We start from the raw sequence: 23,937 nt of genomic DNA, 5'->3' as shown, positions 1-23,937 counted from the left end.
ACAGACGAACTGACACCCTATACATGGCGGCTTAGAGACCTCCCTAGTCGCAGGCAGGAAAGAGGTGTACACATGCCCACATTAAATACAGAGGAAGATGGAAGAAGGGGAAAAGATGGAGAAGAAAGGGGTATGAGCAGGGGAAATACAAACGAAAGTGAAAATGCGGAAGAAAGAGAAGTGGAGGAAGGGTGTGAGGACTCAATATTATGGAACACAAAGGGTGAAACGGAACATAATTTAATGCCACTGTTGGAGAGAGGTGGGGTTAGACCACAGTATGTTCCTTGGAAGCATACCGATAAAGAAAATATCAAATGTAGGCTCCCATCATTAAGTGGAGGTGCGGGTAAATGGATATATGAAATGGAAAAACACACCGCAGGACAGAAGCTAGCAGTAGGAGATGTAAAGGGCCTTTTAATATCAATATTAGGGGATAGAGCAGATGACATATGGAAAAGAGCGGGATTTCATGGGGTAACAATAACAAATACATCGCACGACGGGGCACCGTTCGCAAACTACAGACATGCACTATGGCAGGCATTGAGGGTACAGTACCCAGACACCTCAGATATAGGAGCAATTACATCTCGCAAAATGCATGAGAACGAAGATCCTGTTGATTATATTCAGGAAATCCAAGAGAAGTGGCGCATGGAAACTAGAGAACAATGGGATAAAACACCAGCAATATTTTACCATATACTGGTACAAGGGCTACCGGAAGGAGTTCAGAAACAACTAAAGAAAGTAGTGGGAATGGAAGCAAAACCATGGCCCGAAATACAACTGACTATACTGCATCATTGTAGGACGTGGCAAGGAAAAATGAAACAAAAGGAAGAGGACAGGAAAACGGAAGAGGCTAAACTAGTACAGAAAAAGCTTACTAAGTACACAATGGAAGGGGCACTAATAACTACACCTCCAACAATGACCCAAAGCCCCACACAAGTAGTGGCTGCACAAGATTCCTCACAAATACCACCTTCACAGATTACAACACAACAGGTGCCGCCACTGCAACCATACACGCCCAACTTGGGAGGAGGATACCCAATGCAAGGAGCTGGATATTACAATTATAACAGGGGGAGAGGAGGACTTATGAGGGGGAGAGGGTACGGGTATGGTACCCAACCGCAGGTGGGAGGATTTAGAAATTCCTATCCCACAGGGCAACCAGTATACCAGGACAACACCGGGAGCTTTCCATGGCAGAATAGGGAACCACCGGTGTGTTGGAGCTGTGGACTATTGGGGCACATGTCACGCACGTGTAGAGTTAGACCAGGAACACCATCATGGAATAGTGAGGGACAACCACGGCCCGCACAAGTACAGCAAGGCATACCACAACAGCAAATGTTGCCACAAGGAAATGAACAACAACAACAATTAACACAACAACAGCCCCAACCATTGCCACAACAACAGGTAGCGATCACACAACAACCACAAATACCACAAACGCAATTGGGTAGGGTGACGGTTTTGGGACACAACCCTTATACCGGGAATGGCCAGTCATTGTACCCCCAATAGGACAGCCCACAGACGGCCTTGGTGTGTCCCATCCTGTCAGTAACACCTAATAGTGCGGAGGAACCACGCATAGAGGTAACGATAGGTGACAAAAAATTATCATTCCTTGTTGACACCGGGGCGACCCGGTCTTGCATAAGGGAAGGTAGATTTAAGATGTCAGGTGAGACCATGAACACCCAAGGATTTTCTGGGGCTAGAGGGTTGGTTCCCTTTACTGATAACATTCCCTTATCTATTGGAGATTACGATCTGTCAGTTCCACTTTTATATTATAGTGCTTCACCAGTAAATATACTGGGGAGAGATATAATGAACAGGTTGAATATGACGATCTCCTTTACTGAGGACGGCATAATTTGCTCTACTCCAGGGATTAACATGCTCACAGCACGGCAAATTATGCAGGCATACTGTGGACAGACAGCGATTAGGGCGGAGCCAGTAGATGGTGAACTGTTCCAGTATGGAACAGACATGGCAATTGCATGGATGCCAGGGATAGATGGTAAAATATGGAGAAGGCCAGCAGCTTATCTGTTTAGACCAGAAACACCTGTTAATGAACCAGAAGGGAAGGTGGTTTCAATGGATATTGAGAGCATTATTGCAACAGCTGATTATATTGCTGTACATGCCCAAGACAAAGAAGGAAGAGCATGGAGGGCAGTGATAGCATTAGCAGAAGGATGTAGGCTCACCCAGGTGTCAGATGAAGAGCTGTTTTCAGATGAAAAGGAGGAAGGTGAAATGGTGTTTATGATGAGTGTGGAAATATGGCTAAGAGTGGCCTACAAACAAGTAGCACAGAAAATTGCAATGGCACTTGAGGCACCCACATGCACCCCGGTCCCTTTCTTTAAGGACGACATGTCAAAGGTACCCAAATCATTGTGGACTACTGGCCCCTATGACGTGGGCTGCATAAAAAGTATAGGGGGAGTAAAAATAAAATTGAAAAAAGGTGCAATACTCCCCAGAGTAAAACAGTACCCACTATCAAGGGAGGCAGATGAGGGCATATATGAAACCATAACGGCCCTTATAAATAATGGTATATTGGTCCCCTCAGAATCACCATGTAATACGGCTGTGTACCCAGTGCGCAAGGCTAAAGGAGGGTCTTGGCGCTTTATACAGGACCTCAGGCCCTTGAACAACATAATATAAGCAGAATATCCCGTAGCTGCAAACCCGGCCACAATATTGTGTGGCATTCCAGCAGAAGCATCACGATTTACAGTGATCGATCTTAAAAATGCTTTTTTCTCAATACCATTACACCCAGACTCACAAGATCTGACGAGCTTCACTTACAGAAACGCTAAGTGGAAGCACACCAGATTACCACAAGGGTATTGTGAATCACCTTCAATTTTCAACAGAGTGATACAGATGGATTTGTGTAACATTGAAGTAGAAAGCACAGTGTTGCAGTAAGTGGATGACATAATAATTTGCAGTAAAAATGAAAAAACATGCAGAGAGGACTCATTAAAGATGTTGACAATATTGGCTGACAAAGGTTACAAGGTAGACATGGAAAAGATACAGTACTGTCAGGAACAGGTACTTTACATTGGTCAGCTTATATCCCAACATGGAAGAAAGATCGCACCACAAAGAGCACAAGCTATTTCGGCCACTCCAATGCCACAAACTGTAAGGGAACTGCAGCAGTTCCTGGGGCTCTGCAACTACTGTAGAGCTTGGGTATTTGATTACAGTTCATATATAGGGCCCCTGCTTGAGGCGTTACGGGAAGCTAATAAAGGGGAGAACAAATTGGGGTGGACGAGGGAAATGAAAGAAGCTTTTGATGAATTAAAAGATGCGATATCAACTGCTCCGGTGCTGGCATCCCAAGACTATGAGCGGCGATTTTTTATATTTTCACATTGCGACTCAGCAGTAATGAAAGCCGTGTTGGCTCAAAAAACAAGCATGGGCTACAAACCAGTAGCATTTTACAGTGGCCACTTAGATCCTGTAATGTTAGGACACTTCCCCTGCGAACAAGGTCTCGCCGCAGCCGCTTTTGCGGTGGAGAAAGCATCAACAATAACCATGGGGTGCCCGACTACACTATTTGTGGAACATGCACTTTTTGCAATATTGAATAAACCTAAATCCACCCTAACCACGCAAAGGGCATCAGGTTATGAGATCATTCTATCCAGAGCTGAACTATCAATTGTTAGATGTAGCACGGTCAACCCTGCAAGGTTCCTAGCAGAAGTAATTGAGGAGGGAGACTATGCCCATGACTGTACTGAAACAACTGATATGTAATCATGTACTAGAAAAGTTGAGGAAAACGCACTAGAGGGGGGTGAGCTGTTATTTATTGATGGGTCATCAACCATCGATCAGAGGGATGGTGTGAGGAGGACTGGGGCAGCAGTGGTGAAAATGATGGAGGTACCGGTGTGTGTGGCAGTGAAATGTGTACAATTACCACAGCATTACTCCGCTCAAGCAGCTGAACTGGTCGCACTGATCTTGGCGTTGAAGGAAAGCTTTGACAAACGAGTGACTATATATTCCGACAGCGGATATGTTACATCAACTGTCCACTCAGGGTTGTCGAAATGGAGAAGAAGAGGGTTTAGGAGAGCTGATGGCACCCCAGTGCAACATGCTCTCTTATTGGCTGAACTGATTGAAGTAATAAATGACCCCCAGGAACTAGCTTTAGTAAAATGCACCGCACACACCAATGGTGAAGACCACGTCTCAAAAGGGAATGCAGCAGCAGACGCACATGCGAAGTATGCTGCATACTTTGGTGAGATATGGAACCCCCCAGAGTCACAGAGAGGGAGAGGGAGGGGAATAGCAAAAGAGATGTTGTTAAAAGAAGGGTATACTCATCTCCCAGCCACACAGATTATGGAGCTACAAGCGGCTGCACCAATGGCCGAAAAGGAAATATGGGTAAAAAGAGGATGTACAATGTCCCCAACTGACGCACTATGGCGCCAGGGTGGCACTGGAAAGGTTGTAATACCATTGGCACTTTTGAACACTGCCCTGAGCCAACTACATCATCCAGCCCACACAGGCAAGGAAGTAATTGCAGCACGAATTAGGGAAGACTGGTTCTGCCCCGAGTTAAATTCGCATGTGTCGAATTTTATCAGTAACTGTATCACATGTCAACAGTTTACGGCCGGCCACACTCTAAAGGTGATAAGAGGTACTATACCCCGGCCAGAGGGACCTTTCCGGCATCTCCACATTGACTATGTTGATAGGATCAATATATGTCAAGGAAATAGGTATATGATTGTAGTAGCATGCCCATTCTCTAGGTGGATTGAGGCAGGGCCCTGTTCACACCCAGATGCATTTAGAGCAGCCAAGTTCTTAGTGAGGGAGGTCTTCCCCAGGTGGGGAGTGTGCGAGGTGTTAAGGTCAGACAACGGCCCACATTTTGCAAACGAGATGTTTCAGCACATCACATCGCTGCTGAACATTAAACATAAATTGGCATGTGCATACCACCCACAGGCCAACGGTATATGTGAACGCCTAAATGGCCTATTAAAGGAGGCAATTGCAAAGATACAGCGAACAACAAAGAAGAGTTGGTTATATTGTCTTCCATTAGCATTAGTTGAGCTGAGGAATAGGCCAGGGTCCGACCACCACCTCACTCCCCATGAGGTGGTTACCGGACGTCAAATGCGCCTTCCCCTAACGCCAACGTCAAGAGCATTTAGCGACCATGAAAGCACTGCAAGTGTTCTGGGTGATGAAATGTACCAATATGTGTCTTCTTTGATTACTAGTGTAGTGTTTGTGTCTCAACAGCTTGAGCGCACACGGGGCGGGTCTAATAGAAGCCAACAAGAAGACGCGGATAAAGAACTAGAAAAGGAAGGACTGTGTAAGATTGCTAAAGGTGACCACGTACTACTTCGCAACTTCAATAGGAGATGGAATGACCCACGCTTTACTGGTCCCCATCTGGTAGAGGAGGTATCAACAAGAGCAGTAAAGTTACAGGACAAGCGTGCCTGGAACCACCTACACGACGTAAAGATCTACGGACAACAGACCCGCCCCAGCGCCACCGACAGGTCCATTGAGAGAACAGCAACAACATCGAGAACAGACGAAGGAGGTTCTACCACAGCCAGCGGCTCAAGTATTCCCATACCCTGTCACTCCCCAGAGACAATAACTGAAGAAGAAAGGGGTGATCCCCATCCAGCCCACCCCATGATCACACGCTCAAGGAGTAAAACAACACCCACCGGTTGAACACAAACACCCCCTGCCCACCATCCACTGACCCCTGTACCCATTACAGTAGTAACTGTACTAAAGGACATTGCCTCGCACAAATACACATGTAAACACGTGAATGCTCTTTTCTTTTCTCTCGCACACGCAGGAACCGCGTATTATTGTATTGCTAAGAAGTAGATAATTAACAAATTCACTGCCCAGGAGTAGATGGTACCCTCAGACGATAATTACCCAAAAGAATTGTCACACCAATTTGTATATGAAATAAAAAGGCCAACGTACCTGAAAAGGAAAAGGGTACGAGTTTACTACACAGCGTTCCTTTTGGCCATAGAATATTCAATGCCCCACCTCCACCCGTACTTACCTGCCCTAAGAGATAGATCGCTCAGAGTAGCGTGGGAACAGCTCTTCACCTGGGCACTGAATGACTATTTGATAGGGAGAGCTTAACAACTAACATTAACCAGCATATTAAGAATTTTCAGGCGGGCAACTCTAACATCGCAAGAATTAGCTGCCGGACTGCAGCAAGGTAAGAGCAAAATGCCAGTGAAATTAGCATATGTAATAAAAGTAATAGGGATTTTGATAATCACCGGGTTCGTAGCTGCCTCTGTATGGCAGTACAGCTATGCTACCAATATTATTGCTGTACCCAAACCTAATGCACCCCCATCCCCAGCTGCAACAGGTGTTACGTCAGGTGATATTAGCAAAATTGCGCACAAGCAGAATAGAGTACAACGCAGCACATACTCAGATAATAAAGGTATTGACAATTATATACAAGATTCAGCACACGTCTCAAACAACATATGGTATCAACACATGACCCGCATTGGTAAGCAGACAACAGAAGACAGCTGCTACGTTTGCTCATTAATACCATACGCCATGAGCGCTTCTCGAACATTTGTTGCCACAGAAATAGACGAAAAAACGGCACGGTGCATAATATACTTGGCACTGTTCCAAACGAAAGGAAGATTTCAAGGAACAGTGGTGCATATGACGTGGAAAACACGAGACTCATACCCATACGAAAACAACTTCCTCAAGACTTATTTGAGTTACCACAAGAGCAGTTTACATGCTGAAGCATTTAGATACATAACAAGTGGTCCTGCAAAAGGAGAAACAAAGAAAGTAACACTGCAGTACTTATCATGTGATTGGTACGCCACTGAAGTTCCTGGTAAATTAGGATGCTGGGAGAGGCCACTGGTGACGATAACGGGGAAAGTATACTTGGACAACAAATGGGAGATAGGAGTGGTTGGCAGCAACATGGTAACAAAAGAAACTATTTCAACTATCGATGCGCACAATCACAGATGTTGGACAACTTGGATCAAATACGTGCCCATGCTCACATGGATAGAAACGGATGAAGACCCGACAACAATACTGCTGTTGACTGCGCCTAAAGTATGCTACCAACATAAAGGAGAGGTGGACGTAGGATATAACACCAATTGCGGAAGCGTGATGGAGTTACCCGAGGGGGAGCAGGAACAGCAGTGATAATGGACCATTACTGGACCTGTGGAGAAAAGGCGTATCACACGCTGCCCCCTCTGTGGAATGGTGTATGCACGATGGTGCACGTCAATGTACCATCGCTAGTGGTACCCCAGCAGCATGTGAATGTGGCAAACTTTCCCAAAATGGATGAAGGGGACAAGAGAAATAAGAGATCTGCACCGCCTCAGGGGGAGCCAGGGAACAGGACCAACGGCAATGAAACTGTCCTAAACAGACGAAAAAGACAAGGGGAACCTCTGACAGGAAATTACCTATGGGGAAGGTCGGAAACGGCACTCACTTCGATTCCGCCAGAACACAGACTATTCAGCAGAGCAGCAATGTTCTTCTCCTCAATAATACATCCAGGATTGCAGGCTTACGCGAACGCAAAATGGCTCCAGATAACTAGATGGGAACTCATGATGACCATCAATTCTACAGTAAACGGATTCAACGCAATAAAAGAAGAGCTGCGAGCAATAAGGATGGTAGCACTGCAGAACAGATATGTATTGGACCTCCTCACTGCCATGGAAGGAGGAGTTTGCGCAAAGATAGGACAATCATGCTGCACATTCATTCCTGCCAATGATGCTGACAACGGTACACTGACAAAAGCAGTTTCACAACTGGCCCAGTTACACTCCAAAATGGTGGATGAAAGTAAGGGTGTGAAAAAGGATGAGAGCTGGTTTTCGCTATTATGGTCATGGATGCCATCTTGGCTGTCAGATGGACTGAAAATTATAGTTGGCTGTATTATTTTGGCTGGAGCTACCCTGATCATAATAAGATTTTGGAAAGCCCGGAATGCACGCACCACTGATGAGTTGCTTGAAATGGTCGGTATGCACCCACTGATGCCAGCAGATGACGGCCAACACACAGGCATAATAATACAAGAAAGAGAGAAATTGCGCAACCAGATCATCACCAACCATCTGGACCCACCATCGGTGAAGGTTGAGAACCCAAGAAACCCCAGGAGTTACATAGGGAAATGGGTATACTGTACTCCTGGAGGAGCCTGTGAGTATATGTATTGGTCGTTTGAAGATCATGTTAACCATTATGGACATTTAGGAGGAATAACTAAAGTGTGGAGAGTAAGAGGAGATAAAGAAAAGGATATGTTTGTGGTCGACAAGTCGACCAGAGGGGGGACTGAAGTGGGAAAATGGAAAAACAGACTCCCCTCTTTCCCCTCTCGCGCCTGGCCTAAAGGTTCACGGCCCAAGCACCCGCCACGAGAAGAGTTTGCCCATCTACCAGACGACCAGATACCCTGGTACAGGAACATACGGATGTGTCCATCTGCCTGCCCAGCAGCCCGCCCTGCCAATGCCGATGCCTGCGGCATGGATCAACTGGACTAAAACTATACGTCGTTAGAGATGCCATGACGACCTAGCCAACGGATAGCACACCTGTGCCAACATACACACTGGACACTCCCGCACCAATCTACATGAAGAATATACTCAGTGCTATGACGTAGGCGACAGACATACTCACGGACGTGCATCTTTATTATTTTCCATGTAGGCTTTCAGAAATGCAGAAACGCAAGACGCATCATGAACTCATCTAAAGAGCTTGCTTACGCTTCTCCTACACTTAGGTGCCGTAATGAGAATTATAACAAAGACACGATACTGGCCATAAGACAATATGAGACTATAACCTAAAGTGCCTGTGCATGAGACGGTTCCACCTATATACTAGGCCTGAGTAGGCCGCAAGCAAGAGCTCTCGTGGACGATTAACAGAACAAGAGTCAGGTTGCTGATCCTGCAGAATGAGCCTGGGGAAAGCAGACAGCCAAGGTCGTAATGTTGCAAACCCACATTCCAAAAGCAGACCATCAAGGGCACGATGTTGCAACCTCGCACGCCGCGCACCAACATCAAAGTCGCACCTGCAATTAAACCAGGCACCCAGTGGAAAAACAATATTAATTGTGCAGAATTCTGCCTCAAACACGGTCCCATCCCACGTGACCAAGCCGAACCTGACGAGATGCCAAAGCCAGGAGGAAGGAGGCGTCTGGATCCCTCGTTACGAGACACAGGTAGATACACTTGAAAGGATCAATGGACATCTGCAACGATGGGAGTAGTCGGCCGTCTAGCTCATGAATAAGTCTTCAGATTGTCTGCATGTACCAATAGTGAAACATTGTTGCAAATTGCAGGTACACCGAGAGCTGGGAACAGCGATGGTCCCAGGCTGGGAAGCTCACGGGCGCACCAATCAGAACATGGGGCTCTTATCACTGACGCCATTAACATCAACCAACCATTAGGAGTCTTCATGTAACAATTCTCATGTATCTAATTGTAGGGACAACCCAGATATATCACCTGACTAACCCTCAGCCACTCATATTATTCTCTATACGTATGCTATACTAACCCTACCACTCGAGCAACCAATTAAGAGTGGCGATAGGGTTTTTCGTTAATTTTCTAAAGTGACGCAGGTAGCGCGTCATACTACAGTAAAAAGGGCCTGCGAGCCCCACGATTGTGTGTGTGTCAGGTCAGACGCGTATGATCCTTGACCCATCCCTGCCGTTTGTGTTTAATAAACAGCAGAGTCACATTGCTTCTTGTGTGTGTGTCTCATACTCTATCTCTTTTGGGATAAAAGGGAGGAGTTGGGGCCTCCCTGCCCGGAGGTCTGCGGACGGCCCGGCCGACCCCGGCAGAATTTCCCCCCCGACCAGTGATTGGTGCTCGCTCATATTGTTGGAACTGTTTAAGTCACGTGAAGCTTTGACAAGTGTTATATAAAGGGAAAGGGAACAGATTTAAGCATGGAGGACATAACTCCATTGGCCCACCTATGCAAACAGTTGCAGAAACATGCACCTAAGCTGAAGAAATATAGTACAGAGTGGGTTAAAGGAACCGCCCACAAAATGTTTATGCCATGGCCACAGGGCGGGTCCTTATCTAAAGCTGTTTTACAACACATGACGAAATATTTGCATGCCACATACATGGGCAAAAAGTTAGATAAACGCCTAGCTGTTCTAGAGCTTTGGAAAATGTATGAACAGGAAAAGCAAGAGGAGCCGCCAATAGATTGGATACTTAATGTATGTTCAGAGGGGGGTGAGACATCTACCGCGCCACCCGCCCCATCCGAAACGAAGGTTGATGAAAATAAAGTTGAAGAACTATACCCGCTGAGAAAACTTAAAGCATCCACAGGGTATAGCAACCCGGCACATGAGTCACCTACGCAAATTAGTGACGAAAATCAAGGTAAAGAAAAAGATAAGGATATCACCTCCACAGTCCCAAGGGACAAGGAGAGACACGAGGACGAAAGAAGGGACCAAACACAGACAAGTGCATCTTTCAACAAGGAGAGAGAAGGCAAAAGATGGAAAGGAAGCGAAGATAGAACTGATGAGATAGCATTCACAAAAGACAAATGGATGGGAGGGCAAATTCTATTGAAACTCGATGGCAAAGGCATAGATGATGCGAAACAAAAGGAAAGGCTACATGTTGTACAAAGAAAAGAGAAAGAGAAAGAATTGAGAGACGAAAGAACAAGAAAGAAAGATAGACAAAGGCGAGAACAGCTATATCGCCAAGAGCAAGAAACACAGCTCGATCAAAACAAAGCGCAGCCAATGATAAGACAGACAGAAGCAGCAAAGGTCAGAGGAAGAGCAACGAATATGAGGAAAGAGAATAAAGAGACGAAGGGATGAGGAAACCCGAAGGGCAGATGAACGTAGAAATGAAAAGAAAAAGGAAGAAGATAGGGTCAGAGAAAAGGCGAGGAAGCGCAGAGAATTTGATGACGATGTAGACCGCAGGCGAAGACAGAGAGCATGCGATCTTGAATATCTGGAGAGAGAGGTTAAAAAACCAGCTCCAGTGGTAGATTGGGAGACATCGAAGAATTCTTCCCTGCGTATGATTCAGTACTAGGCATGTCTAGGGCGAATATCAAGGATGACTTCGACACCAGAAGCATCGGAGAAACAATCGATAGAATATATGATGAAATGGGGCTAGAACAAACACCCCAAGGAGAGGGGGAAGACGAGCGCCTGGAGAGCAATCAACTTTACAACACTCAGGATGTCTCCTGAAGTAGTGGGAATAGAGAACTATCCCTGGATAGACTAGAAATAAGTAGGAACAAAAACAACACAAGAAGGGCACGAGTTGGGCACAGACAATGTCTGACTCAGAAAGGGAGGAGCGTGAGGAAAAAGAGGAAGAGAGAAGGTGCGAAAGACGACTCCCAAGGGAAAGAGTGATAAGGTGGTCAGACACTAGCAAGTCTGCACCGAGGACATCAGAGTCAGCCACATAGTCAGACCGACATGAAGAAGTATCTCATAGTCAGAGGGGGTTCTCTCCACCGCCCTATGCGAGCAGGCTTAGGTCATTGCCAGGCAGGCAGCGATGCAGGAATATTACCACTGCAAAAGACAGGAGAACAATGAGAGAAGAGAGAGAGAGAGCTATACATCCCAATTTCCATTACTCGAGAAAGGGGGAGCAAGACCACAATATATTCCATGGCCACACATGGATCGTGAAAATTTGAAAAATAAACTTGCAATGCTAACATCAGGAGCCAGAAAGTGGATACATGAGTTAGCTGTAGTGGGTATTAAGGGTCTCCTGATTGCCATACTTGGAGAGAGAGCAGACGATGTGTGGACACGGGCAGGCTACCCAGGTGTGACCACAATTAACAAAGCACATGATGGAGCTTCATTTAACAATTGCAGAGCCGTGGTATGGAAAGCACTATGAGTGATTTACCCAGACACTTCTGATATGGGAGCTATAATGACACATAAAATGAAGGAGTCTGAGGATCCGTTGATTTATATACAGAAATATGGCAATCTCGTTCACAGAGGAGGGCATAGTATGTTCAACTCCAGGAATGCGCTATTCAAACGTATGCGAAATGATTAGGGCAAACGTAGGACACACAGCCATGAGGGCTATATCGATAGAGCCAGAAATATTCACGTATGGAATACGTGTGCTAATGGCAGGGCTGCCAGGCCTTGCAGACAGAATCATGAGAACCCCAGATGAGTATCTATTTAGACCAAGAATACCTATGCACGAGGAGAAGGGACAAGTATTTCACTTGATGATACACACAGCTGCAGTACGAGGGAGAGTGGCCTTGACAGATGGTTATGACGATGAAGGCTGACAATGGTGCGCATTAATCGCCATTGAAGAAGGATACCGATTGACTGACGTCACTGATAACAATCTGTTTGAAGAACAAGCAGATGTGGGAGAGAAAATGGTGGAGGTGAGTCTCACTTTTTGGGTGAGAATGATCAAAAGAGAAGTGCCTCAGAGAATGATGTTGGCATGAAACCGTCCTGAATATTATTATTTTTTTAAATTTGGTTTTATTGATTTTGAAACAAAAATAAAAGAAAAAACTAAAAATGAACAAGAAATGTAAGCATTTCAATTGTTACAGCTCTGTTAGAATATGGTTACATCAATAGAACAAAACTAAAGTCTCATTATACACTTGATCGTTCTTGTGTTTGTTTCTGATCTCTAGTAGTAACAATCAGTATAACATCTTCCATATCCACCCCCTGCCCCCCATGGTTGATGACATCATTGCAGCATCATTTCTCTGTTGACATGTTCATAGCGAGTAATGTTCGTTTCACTATTGTGAGGTTTCCTTGATTCGTGGGTCATAACTGTCCTGTATTAAGAGTTTTTGGGATTCTTGGTTCAATTAAGATCCTGTAGCGTCTTCGGGTTGGGAGTCCGTCGTGTCGGAGAGGTGTTTGCTTCGAAAGTCCGACCATATGGTCTTGCATTGCGATGTGCCGTGATCAATTCCATTGTGTAAATGTTGGTTGACAAATTGATCCATTCCTTCTTACTTGGAACCTTTTTGGATTTCCATTTTGTTACTAGGAGTGCATGGGCTGCTAGTAGTAGGTGTGGGGCAAGACCCCTGAGTCTGGACCACTCATCCTCGTTTTTTTCCATTCCGTAGAGAACCAAACGTGGATCAACGTCTCTTCGTATGCCATCTATGTCTTTAATCCATGCCAGGACTTCCTCCCAGAATACTTTAATGCGTGGGCAGCTCCACCACATGTGCCAATAGTCGGCAGCTTCTCCACATTCTCGCCAACATCTCAGGCTCAGAGTCTGAAACATCTTGGACAATTTGAGTGGGTCGTATTGCCATCTGTGTAGGAGTTTGATGGAGTGTGATTTGTATTGGCTGGATAGGGACGTCTTGGATGCGTTTTTGCATATCATTTCCCATTGTTCTGGATCTATCTCCTCTCCTAAGTCCCTCCCCCACCTACTTCTAAGATGTTCTGTGGACCCGGTATTACCTCTCTGAAATTTTCTCGATCCCTTGACACGTTTCCTTCTGGGGCCCTGTATACGCCATCCTCTTTCTTCGTGACGCGGATCTCCCCGATCGTGTCCCTCTGTGCTTGATCCAAGGAGGTCAGAGATGTACGTCTTGATCTCCCCCTCTGAGCTTAGCCTGATTTTGTTTCTGTCGTATTCAAAGGACAGAGAGAAGGGGTACCCCCACCTGTATTTTATGTTCTTTTCTTTCAGATGTTTGGTGATAGGCCCGCACATGCGACGAAGTTCCAGGGTCATGGATGATAGGTCCTGGTATATCGAGATTCGGGATCCTTGGAGGGTAATTGAGTCGCTGCCTCTTGTTTTCTCGAGTATCCGTGTTTTGTCCTGAAAGCGGTGAAATCGAGCAAGGACATATCTTGGTCCGGCTGGGGGCCCTCCGGCTCTATGTATCCTCTCTGTCTTAAGTTTGTCAACTGCATCGTCGGCGACTAAGAGTCTGATGATGTCGTGCAGGGTGTTCTTCAGATCGCTCTCCGTCTCCCCTTCTCGTTCCGGGATTCCAAAAATCCTCAGATTGTTCCGCCTCTCTCGGTTTTCCAAGTCATCAAGCTTGAGTTTGAAGCTCTCCTCTCGTTGCTCCAGTTCGGTCATCTGCTGGTCGAGTTGCGCTTCAAGAGTGTCTATGGACGCTTGATTGTTCTCGACCCCTTTGAGCCTCTCCTCCATGGTATCTAGACGTTGGGTAATCTTGTCAATTTTGGAGCCAATACTGGCGCCCATATTCTTTATTTCGCCCAGCAAGGCGGCAATGTCCCCTTTGGTAGCTGCGGATTCACTTCCCGAGGGATTTGGGTTCGCCATGGTATGGGCACAGTTTTCGGATGAAGTCGAGACGTAGGAGAATGTGGGTAGTTTCTCCCTAATGTCCATTGGTTCTCCCAAAGCTCCTTAGTGTCACCAATGCTGTTCGATGGGGAGATGGAGTCGGGGCAGAGGAGGCACACGCCCCTGGGTCGGGGGCCCTACCCTCTGCACTCCGACGTCGGCGTTCTCTGTAAATTAGGTGTCGGGAGAGGTGTCTGTTGTGCGTTTGTTGATATGCCCAGGGTACGGGCGGTTCAGTAATGGTTACCCGGGGTGCCCTTTAGGCAGCGTTCAGGTCCGGCGACGCTTTGTTGGTGTTTTCCTCTTGTGCAAGGTGAAACATTCAGGCCGAGAGGGGTCCAAACCGCTGCTGCGTGGTGGTGGCGCCGTTGTTCATGGGGTAGATGGGAATGGCCCACCGTCTCCCCGCTCAGCGCTGTCTCAGGGCCTAGGCCGGTCCCGCTTTTCGGAGGCTCCGCCGACTCGACCGAGGCTGTCCCGTCCCCTTTGCGGCGAGGAACGTCGCCGGCAGTGTGAATTCCCTGGCCGAGGTTCTCGGCCTTTCAGGCTTTCTCCGTTCGGCAGGCCTAGGGTCCGCTTCCGGCCATTGCGCAGTTTCCTGGGAGCGGGCCGCGGAGCCGTTATATGTGGCGTCTTTTTGAGGGATGTATATCTCTGTTCTGCAGGGGCCGTTTTCGATCGGGTTTTCGACCGAACGGAGGGGGGGGTCCTCTGCAGGCGGCACACCGACGTAGAATCTTGGGGGGGGTCATCAAAGTGGGGGCTCAGTCCCTCCTAGGGACCCAAAGTAGCAGAGCTCACGCAAAGTCAGACAACATCCGCTCGCCCCCTGGTGGCCAGCCGTCCTGAATATTTTGATGACGACATGGCTCAGGTGCCTGTCTCAGTGTGGACCACAGGACCCTATGACGTAGGCCTATTGAAAGGGGTTGGGGAAGTGAAAATCAAACTGAAGCCAGGAGCAATTCTACCAAGGGCCCGACAATATCCCATGTCCAGAGAGGCAGATGAAGGGATTTTTAAGACAATTTCGGCTATGATGGAGCAAGGCATCTTAGTGACGTCAGAGTCGTCATGCAATACTGCGGTTTATCCGATCAAGAAATCAAAGGGAGGGTCTTGGAGGCTAATTCAAGATCTGAGGCCAATAAATGATATTGTTGAGGCAGATTTCCCTCTAGTCCCGAACCCAGCTACAATTCTATGTAATATACCTGTTGAGGCAAAATATTTCACAGTGATTGACTTGAAAAATGCTTTTTTCTTAATCCCGTTGCACCGTGACTCACAAGATCTGACGTTATTCACGTTCAGACAGATGCGTCTGAAAAGCACGAGGCTACCCTGGGGGTACTGTGCATTGGAAAGTGTTGTCCTGCAATATGTGGATGACCTCTTAATTTGCAGCACGACAGAAGAACAATACAGACACTATTCTGTTCAGCTATTGACTATACTGGCTGAGAAAGGATATAAGGTTGACAAGGAAAAGCTACAATATTGTCAACAAGTAGTGCTGTACATAGGCCAGCTGATCTCAAATGAGGGAAAAAGAGTGACCCCAGAAAGGGCTGAAGCCATACTGAACACGACAAAGCCACACACGATAAAACAGATGCAGAGCTTTTTAGGCCTGTGCAACTATGTCAGGGCATGGGTCTTTGGCTCTTACACTAAGCCTTTACTTCAGGCCCTAAAAAAGGCCCAAGTGATGAAACAGATGGGACAGATTGAGGGAGCAGTGCCAAGGATTTTATTTTATTCTATTTGTTGTTATTTTTTCTCCATTTTTTATATTGATCAGGACACAACATGTCTTCGGGACTGAAGCAGATCAGGGGCACGGACTGGGAGCTGACATTCTTTGAACATGCACAGTAAAGAGACTTGCTGAATTATCACTTAATTTTGACACTTATTTTAGTAAAGGAACTATATCCTGAGATAATAGACAATTCATTATTCACAAGAGGGGGGCAATTGTGTAACACCTGAAACTGACAACAAAGAATCCGAAAGACAACATTGCTTAAAGGAGCATAGAAAAAATTAACATTTGGCGAATTATCAATAAGGAGATCCAGAGCAGCAACCTTGCCCTCCCGCACGGGGAAAGAGGGCCACGTTTCTCTGGAAGTAAATGCTGCCGCCTGGCATGCATGGGCACAATGTATTTGTGTATTATATTCAACATTGTTTTACTTTCATTAACGATCAGAACTGCACAAAGCGTTCCAATTCCAGTGCACCCACCTGATGACATATGCATGAAACCCACGAAAATACACAAACCTTACATACTCATTCCCATCCCTAGAAGATCTGATAGTGGAATTAATGAATTTGACAACCACACACATGCAAACACAGAATGCACACACAACAGGCCTAGTGTCAATGACTACAGAACCACAATCCGAAGCATGGGTGAAGAAGAGACTGCCTACTATGAAAAGTTCCACTACAAGTGAGGTGAAAAGACAATCGGAAAAATCTGAACTCCTGAAGAGACAAGAGGAGTTGGAGAACAAACCAACAGGAATGACAGTAATGAACATCCCTGAGACGACACAAATGGAGACAAAGACAAACTCAAAAAAGATCTCACGAACACATCTGATAGCAGAATCCATCTGGCCATCATTAGCCAGAGCCAGGAAAAGACTAGAGGAGCTGAAGAATAAACCCACAGAGACAGCATTGGCCAATGTATATTTTCCAGCGAAAGGGACTAGTACAAGTTCCACAGTACAGCCATATACCAGACAAATGCCAGTATGGATACGAACATTTCTAGCCAGAAAGAAAGAGATATATGAGGACCAAGAAAGAGCTGCCAGACTCTTGTCCACTCAAATGGCACAGATGAGGAGGCCTGCATCATGGACCAGGATACCTGAGAGTCCTCCAGCAAGAAAGAGCCATACAGATGCATTCAGGGATGTAGTTACAGCAAACTACATGGAAACCTTGAGAATCAAGAGAAGTATGCGCGGAGATGACAGCGAATTAAACAATTACTTGGACAGCACAGCACATTTGGGACACAACATTTGGTACCAGCACATGAAGGAAGTTGGAAGACGAAGTTCCGAGGGAGAATGCTTTGTTTGTGCACTCCTACCGTACAACATGGGGAAGCCCAAGATCTTCGTAGATGTAGAAATTGATGTCCAGACAGCACACTGTCTTTCGCACATAGCCATGTGCAAGACCAGAGGCCAGTTCATGGGTAGTGATGCCTCACTGATATGGGCAACTGAAATAGCCTATCCCAATGAAGATGATTATGTTCAAGACATAAAGACAAGAAACAGAGCTCATACAAGGAACCATGTAATCCGGTACGAGAAGCCTGGAGTTAAAGGAGCAGAAATCAGATGGGAAGTAAATAAGAAGCTAAATGTCCAATGAAAAACTCCAGAAAAGACTGAAAGTTGGAAGAACAGAGGCCAAATGCAGATTTGGTGAACAGTGCTTTCACCAGATGGATGGGAAAAGGAGTAGTGATTTGCAGAGCATGGATGGTCCTCGGAGCCTGCAAAGAAGCAATTGAAAATTCACAAAGGCTATGCAAGCCATTGTGGCCAAAGCTCACAAAACTACTGACATGGGTAGAAGACAATTATAGGACCTTTGCAGATAGTGCCACTAGAAAGCTCAAAATTGTACTTTAGGAATAATTGCACAAGAAAAATGGGAGGGAATCAGAATTGTGGACGAATCTTTGATGCCCCAGGCATGGAGCACGGAACTGCAGTAATTATGGATCACTATTGGGCATGTGGATCCAAAGCATACATCAGACTGCCGAGAAACTGGGGAGGTATATGCACAATAGTGAATGTCCATGTTCCAGCTTTGGTAAGCCCAAAAGGCGACTTGAATATTGGCAGTTTCCCGAAAGCAGATGCTCACCTGAGGAGAAAGAGATCTGTGGAACTGGTGACTCGAATGAAAAGGGAAAACTACTCCTCTGCCAAATCCGAAGAAGCCTTTCATGCAATCCCATATGAACATAGGCTGTTCAGCCTTACCTCATCAGTGTTCGCGACAATCCTCATGCCAAGATTCCAAGTTGGAGCAAATACTAAATGGTTGCGGATAACCAGATGGGAGTTACTACAAACCATCAACACAACAATAAAAGGATTCAATGCAATCAAGAAAGAGTTAAGAGCCATCCGACTGATGGCTCTCCAGAAGAGATATGTGCTTGACATAATCACATCTAAGGATGGAGGAGTTTGTGCAAAAATCAGAGAATCATGTTGCACATTTATACCTTCTCACGATGAGGAAAGTGGAACCCTAACAGAAGCCATAGGTATGCTGACAAAACTGCAGAACCAGATGATTGATGAAACTGACAAAATTGATGATGACAGTTGGTTTGGATCACTATTCTCATGGGTCCCACAATGGATGGCAGATGCATTCAAGTTCCTGGGAGCCCTGCTAGTGATGATATTACTAAGCTTTTGTGTTATCAAGATCATAATATCTCAATGCCAGAAGACTGTGAAAAAAGCCATAGGGATGAAGATCATGATTGATGTTAAGCCAGGATGGAAGCCCAAAGACTTGACTGATGAAGAAATAAGAGACTTTGTGAAGGCCAGCATTCACGCACCAGAGGGAACAAAGTTTCTCTACCCCAGGAAACATCGAAACTATGTGGGAAGATTGGTTTACTGAAGCCCAATGGACAATGTCAATTGATGACATGGAATAAAGACGAACATGTAAGGACAGCAGGAAGCCTGAAAGGAGTGATAAAGATATGGACTCCAAAGAGACACTTCTTCAAACCATCATGTATAGATCCAGAAGATGAAGAAGGAATGAACTCAGGCGATGGAGTAAAGGTGAATACAGAAGAACTGAGTAAGATGAATCCAAAAACAGAAGTGAAAGTGGTTGATGAATCGCCCAGAGGGGGGAGTGTAGAGGAGGTCCTAAATAAAGCTTGCACTCCAATTGTCCATTTTGAAGTTCCATGAACGTTCACACCGAGATATGTGATGTGTGATGAGCAAATAAACCAGCAGAGAGCCACAGTAGGGCTCTGCCCAGGGCCTATCAGAAGAGCAGCACCGATTGAAGTACCAATACCAAGAAAACCATTGACTGTAAGCTATCCATTAAGAAAACCCTACCAACAAATGAAACAAATGAAGATTGCCTAAGTACAGTCCCGGAAGAAACCAAAAAGGTCTTGATGGAAGACGGATGGTGATGTCATGAAGCCCCGGACATACTCACAGATAGAAGAAATGATGACCCGAGAATGACACACAGAGACGAAACGCCATGAAGGAGGATACTGTGAACCTAAAGTGAAAGGACAATGTCGAAATGCAAAGAAGTTTAAAGCTGTAAGCAAAATGAACATAGTCAACCAGTTTACACCTGTAAATATGCTTGGAATGGCAAGAAAGCTAAGAAAACAGTGCGGCTTGCTATGCTTAGTAGAAGAATAGTGCGGCAAGCGCCATTATACATAATCACCTCAAACAAAGCACAGAATAATACGTATATTTCTACTTTGCACAAAAAGCAGAATCAACCCAGGTTACTAAAAGCCAAATGAGAAAGATTCATATTTAGCAAAACGAGAAGAGACGGCAGAATTGAAACTCGGCATAGGCAACTCGTGCCAGGAAAGCCAATATCATACCAATAAAAGAAGCAAACAGTAGCTACATTGAATTGAAACTAAGAACAGAATAACCTGCCTCTGAAAGGTCGAGATAAGAAGACGTAGGCAGGTGACGGGATAAATAAGAATCAAATTCACAAATTTAGAGAAAAGAGACAAATTCACGGTGTCTGAATCACATGACCAGCCGAGCAAGAAGAAGCGAGGGTTCACACCTATGCATGGCACCAGGCCAGATGAAGATATCAGAACCTTTTTCAGACAGAAGATGCAGTTTTGAGGCCAACTGCAGAGAACGAATTGACACATGGCTAATAAAGATATGATTGATTGTAACAAGGACTGGATGAAGGCCGGGTAACTAAGGGGCACCCCGCACCTGGCTCATCATTCTGCGTGCTGCTAAGCGAAGTGGAAAAGAATGCATGGGGTTGGCGCCAACCCAATCACAATGGACCAAATAATTATGGGTCCTATAGTTAGTAGAACCAATGAGACGTTGTACTTTTAGTGATGTCTACAGTAGTCATTTTTGAAAGAAGGGCTTAGACGCCCACCTGACAGTGTTTACCCAATCCCCTCACTCCATTACCATATACAGATATAGTACCTATATATATATATATAGTAAAGTTACCTTTTCCTAACCAATAGAAATGTATATTAACTTTTGAGTGTTACACGTCAATGATGACGAGTTTTGAGTGTAAATGTTACAACTTGTATGAAGTTCGTTGGAGTTTCGAAGCGAGAAGGACGATCACATCACTGCTGATATCCATGACTCCCCGCTTTCTGTACTTGTCATTAAACGGACTCCCTTTGCCAAACCACTGAGTTGTCCTTATTGATTGGTGTTGGAGTAATGAATCTGCCCCCCCCCATCCATCTCCAGGGTGCATCTATCTCGTCTTAAAGTACTTCTGAGCAAGCCTCGGCTCTATGGGCCACCCGGGGGTCTCAGAGTACTAGAGTATCAATAGCTGTTGCCAGGTGTGCTCGAAAGGGGGCAGAGTGGATGGAGACGCTGAAGGTGTGTTACACCATGTGCACCAGAAAGGTATCCTATGCACTGTGACTATTGTGGAAATGGACACCGCAGTGCTGGTGTGTGCAGACTCTCCTTTGAAAACCTTGTTCCTGCAATGAACATATGTATGAGTCCATTGAATGTTGTCCCAGCCCTATTGTGCTTACCCTATAAACTGAGGAGCAGGGTTGGCCCACTGTGCCCCTTGTGTTATTACCCCCTACTTCCAGCTTAGTTAGGTTGTTTGTCCAATGACTACTGACACATTGTAAGTAGTGTTGGCAATAAAAGGCAGTGGATTTTAGTGCACAATTAAACATATATTAATGAAATTTCGTTGATAACATTTTGCATTAAAAACAAGAAAAAGTTCTTTTGGGCACGAGGGCAGTGAGTGTGCCCTTGGCTCGTGCCGCTTTCTTTTCCCACGATTCTATGACATCTTTCGTTGTAGTGTAATTCTTTTGTGTGTCTGTGTTTAATTTTTTTAATTCTTATTTTTCCGGTTGGGTGGGTTGGGTGAAAAAGTAGAAGTGTTCTGCGTTCCCAGAACATCTCCTTTGCGTTCCGTTCAGAGTGATGATCACTTTTTGTAGCCTTAGGCCATTTGTTTGGTCGTGGAATTGCTGCCCTTGCATCTGACGGGTGCCAAAAATATTGCATATGTATGTGTTACCTCCCCCCTGTCCTCCTATGCCACACTTGCTTCCCTTCCTGTCTTGTTCTGCAGAGTGACACCTGGGCCCTTTGGGCACCATGGTGTGAGATCTTAACTTGCCTTTTGGTTCCCCCGGTGGTCTCGTTTTTGTATTATGGCTAAAGGAAAGGGGAGGGGAAGACTAGAAAACAGGAACTTGGGTGGAGAAAGGGGGGATAACAACTACTGTCGATGTTTTGTACTTATTTTGATGTACTAATATTGTACAGCTTCAGCGCTGCTAATCTTGCTCTATGGGTTCCTTCAGCCCCCGCTTATGTTTCCTTGTCTTCAAGCTACATATGGGGCCCTTATTTCGCAAGGCTGGTCCTTGTTATCGTCCTCCTCTAACTTTTATCTAGAAGTTGAACTTGTGCAGAGTAATGATAATGTGCAGGCGGCCTTGGTGGTTGCTTTAAGGATGAAATTGAAGATCATTTTATTATTGACACAGCTGTGTGGCATGTGTTTCCAGAAACGAAACTGGCTCGGGCATGCTGTGAACGGTACATGAAGGGTGGCATTGTTATGTGGCCTTCAAAACTGTGGAGTAAAACTTTGTGGGAGTAAATGTGTCAACAAGTTGCAAAGAAATAAGATTCACTGCATTAAAAGCAGACATTGGAAAGTAAAGTTTGTATTTTAGAAAACTGTGTTGTGAAGCGGTGGGTCGTGTACAATATTGGAAAAAATGATTTGCAAAATGCAATGTAAGCAACATTTTACGTGAAAGCTATTGAAGTGGGGAAAGTGAACTGTCTGCCATAGGATCAACGCTGTGACGCATGAATGTTGAATTTGCCGCAAAGAGTAGACGTAGTACATGTTACGAGAAACTTTAATTCATAGCCAAAATATAAATGTATTTGTATATTGCATTGTAAAGCGGTTACTGAAATATGTTTTTCTGTCCTCTATTTCACATAGTTATACACTGTGTGCATTTCATGGGTTCAGACTACTGGCCAACAATTTTTTCAGCAGTGTTTGGATAATAATTATCAAAAACGGATGTGTCATAAACATTGTGTGGGATCATCGCCAGACAACAATTTGTCCTTTTGCCTTTGCAGTAACAAGAAGCAACATGGTCGCATTTAGGTTCTTGCATTGACGGATTGATGATTGGATTTGGCAGTAGAAGATTACAGTTGTTAGTTTCAGTGAAAATGTAAACGCTGCAACGTTCGTTAACTATGAACTGGGTTTAAAAGAGTTAAAACATTTCATGGTCTTAAATTAATGTTTTCATTGTTGTGTCAAAATTTTAAGTATTTTTTACGGTCCCCACTACTGCTGTCTTCTTCAAAATAAAATGTTTCTATTATTTTTGTAAGAAAAGAGCAAAGTTTTCAGTTTGTTGAGGATGTTCGTGTTTAACTTCCTTGTTCTGCGTAACATAACTTTATGACGTTGGTGTTGACCATGTACGTTTGGCTACGCTGCCCACTCACATCATTGAAGTAGGTGGAGCTCATTTTGAGTGCATAGTGATGTCAGCGTTAGGGGTGGGCAAATGTAATCAGTGCTGCGTGGTTCTTTGAAGTTTGGCCGATAGAATCTTATTGAGTTTATATACTTTATTTAACATGCAAAGTAGATGAATTCTATAAGATTACTTTTTTAGTCTTAGTTTTTAACTGTGAGAGGTGGTTCCTACCAGAATGTTTTTTTTTCTGTTTTTTTTTCACAAAAGGTCAGCATGTAAAATGGGGCGGGAAATGATGGAATAGGCACCAAGCACTAACATGGAGGGGCAGGTTGACAGGGGAAGATGTTGCAGGTGTGTTGCATCTAAGGTGCGGGGCAGTGCTTTTCATGCTCTTTGAGTACAACTTCAAAAGCACTTCAAAATTGCCCCCCCGGAGAATGGTGTGTTGCAGTATATACAGAGGAGTGTTGTCTTCAAAAGATACAGACCAACAGCCTTTTTTATTGCTAGCAAGGTAGTAGG

The 23,937-nt window shown here is 45.1% G+C and overlaps 1 protein-coding gene across 2 annotated transcripts in view; it reads right to left on the bottom strand.

The window, feature by feature from the left end:
- ADGRV1 (adhesion G protein-coupled receptor V1) overlaps positions 1-23,937 on the bottom strand; it is a 2,479,945-nt gene that overhangs the window by 2,037,711 nt on the left and 418,297 nt on the right. The window lies entirely within an intron of this gene.

This window comes from Ambystoma mexicanum, chromosome 6p, assembly GCF_040938575.1.
Source record: "Ambystoma mexicanum isolate Mex_15411 chromosome 6p, UKY_AmexF1_1, whole genome shotgun sequence".
NCBI classification, from domain to species: domain Eukaryota; kingdom Metazoa; phylum Chordata; class Amphibia; order Caudata; family Ambystomatidae; genus Ambystoma; species Ambystoma mexicanum.
The sequence above is the reverse complement of the archived record's forward strand: the minus strand, read 5'-3'. Positions and strand labels throughout refer to the sequence as shown.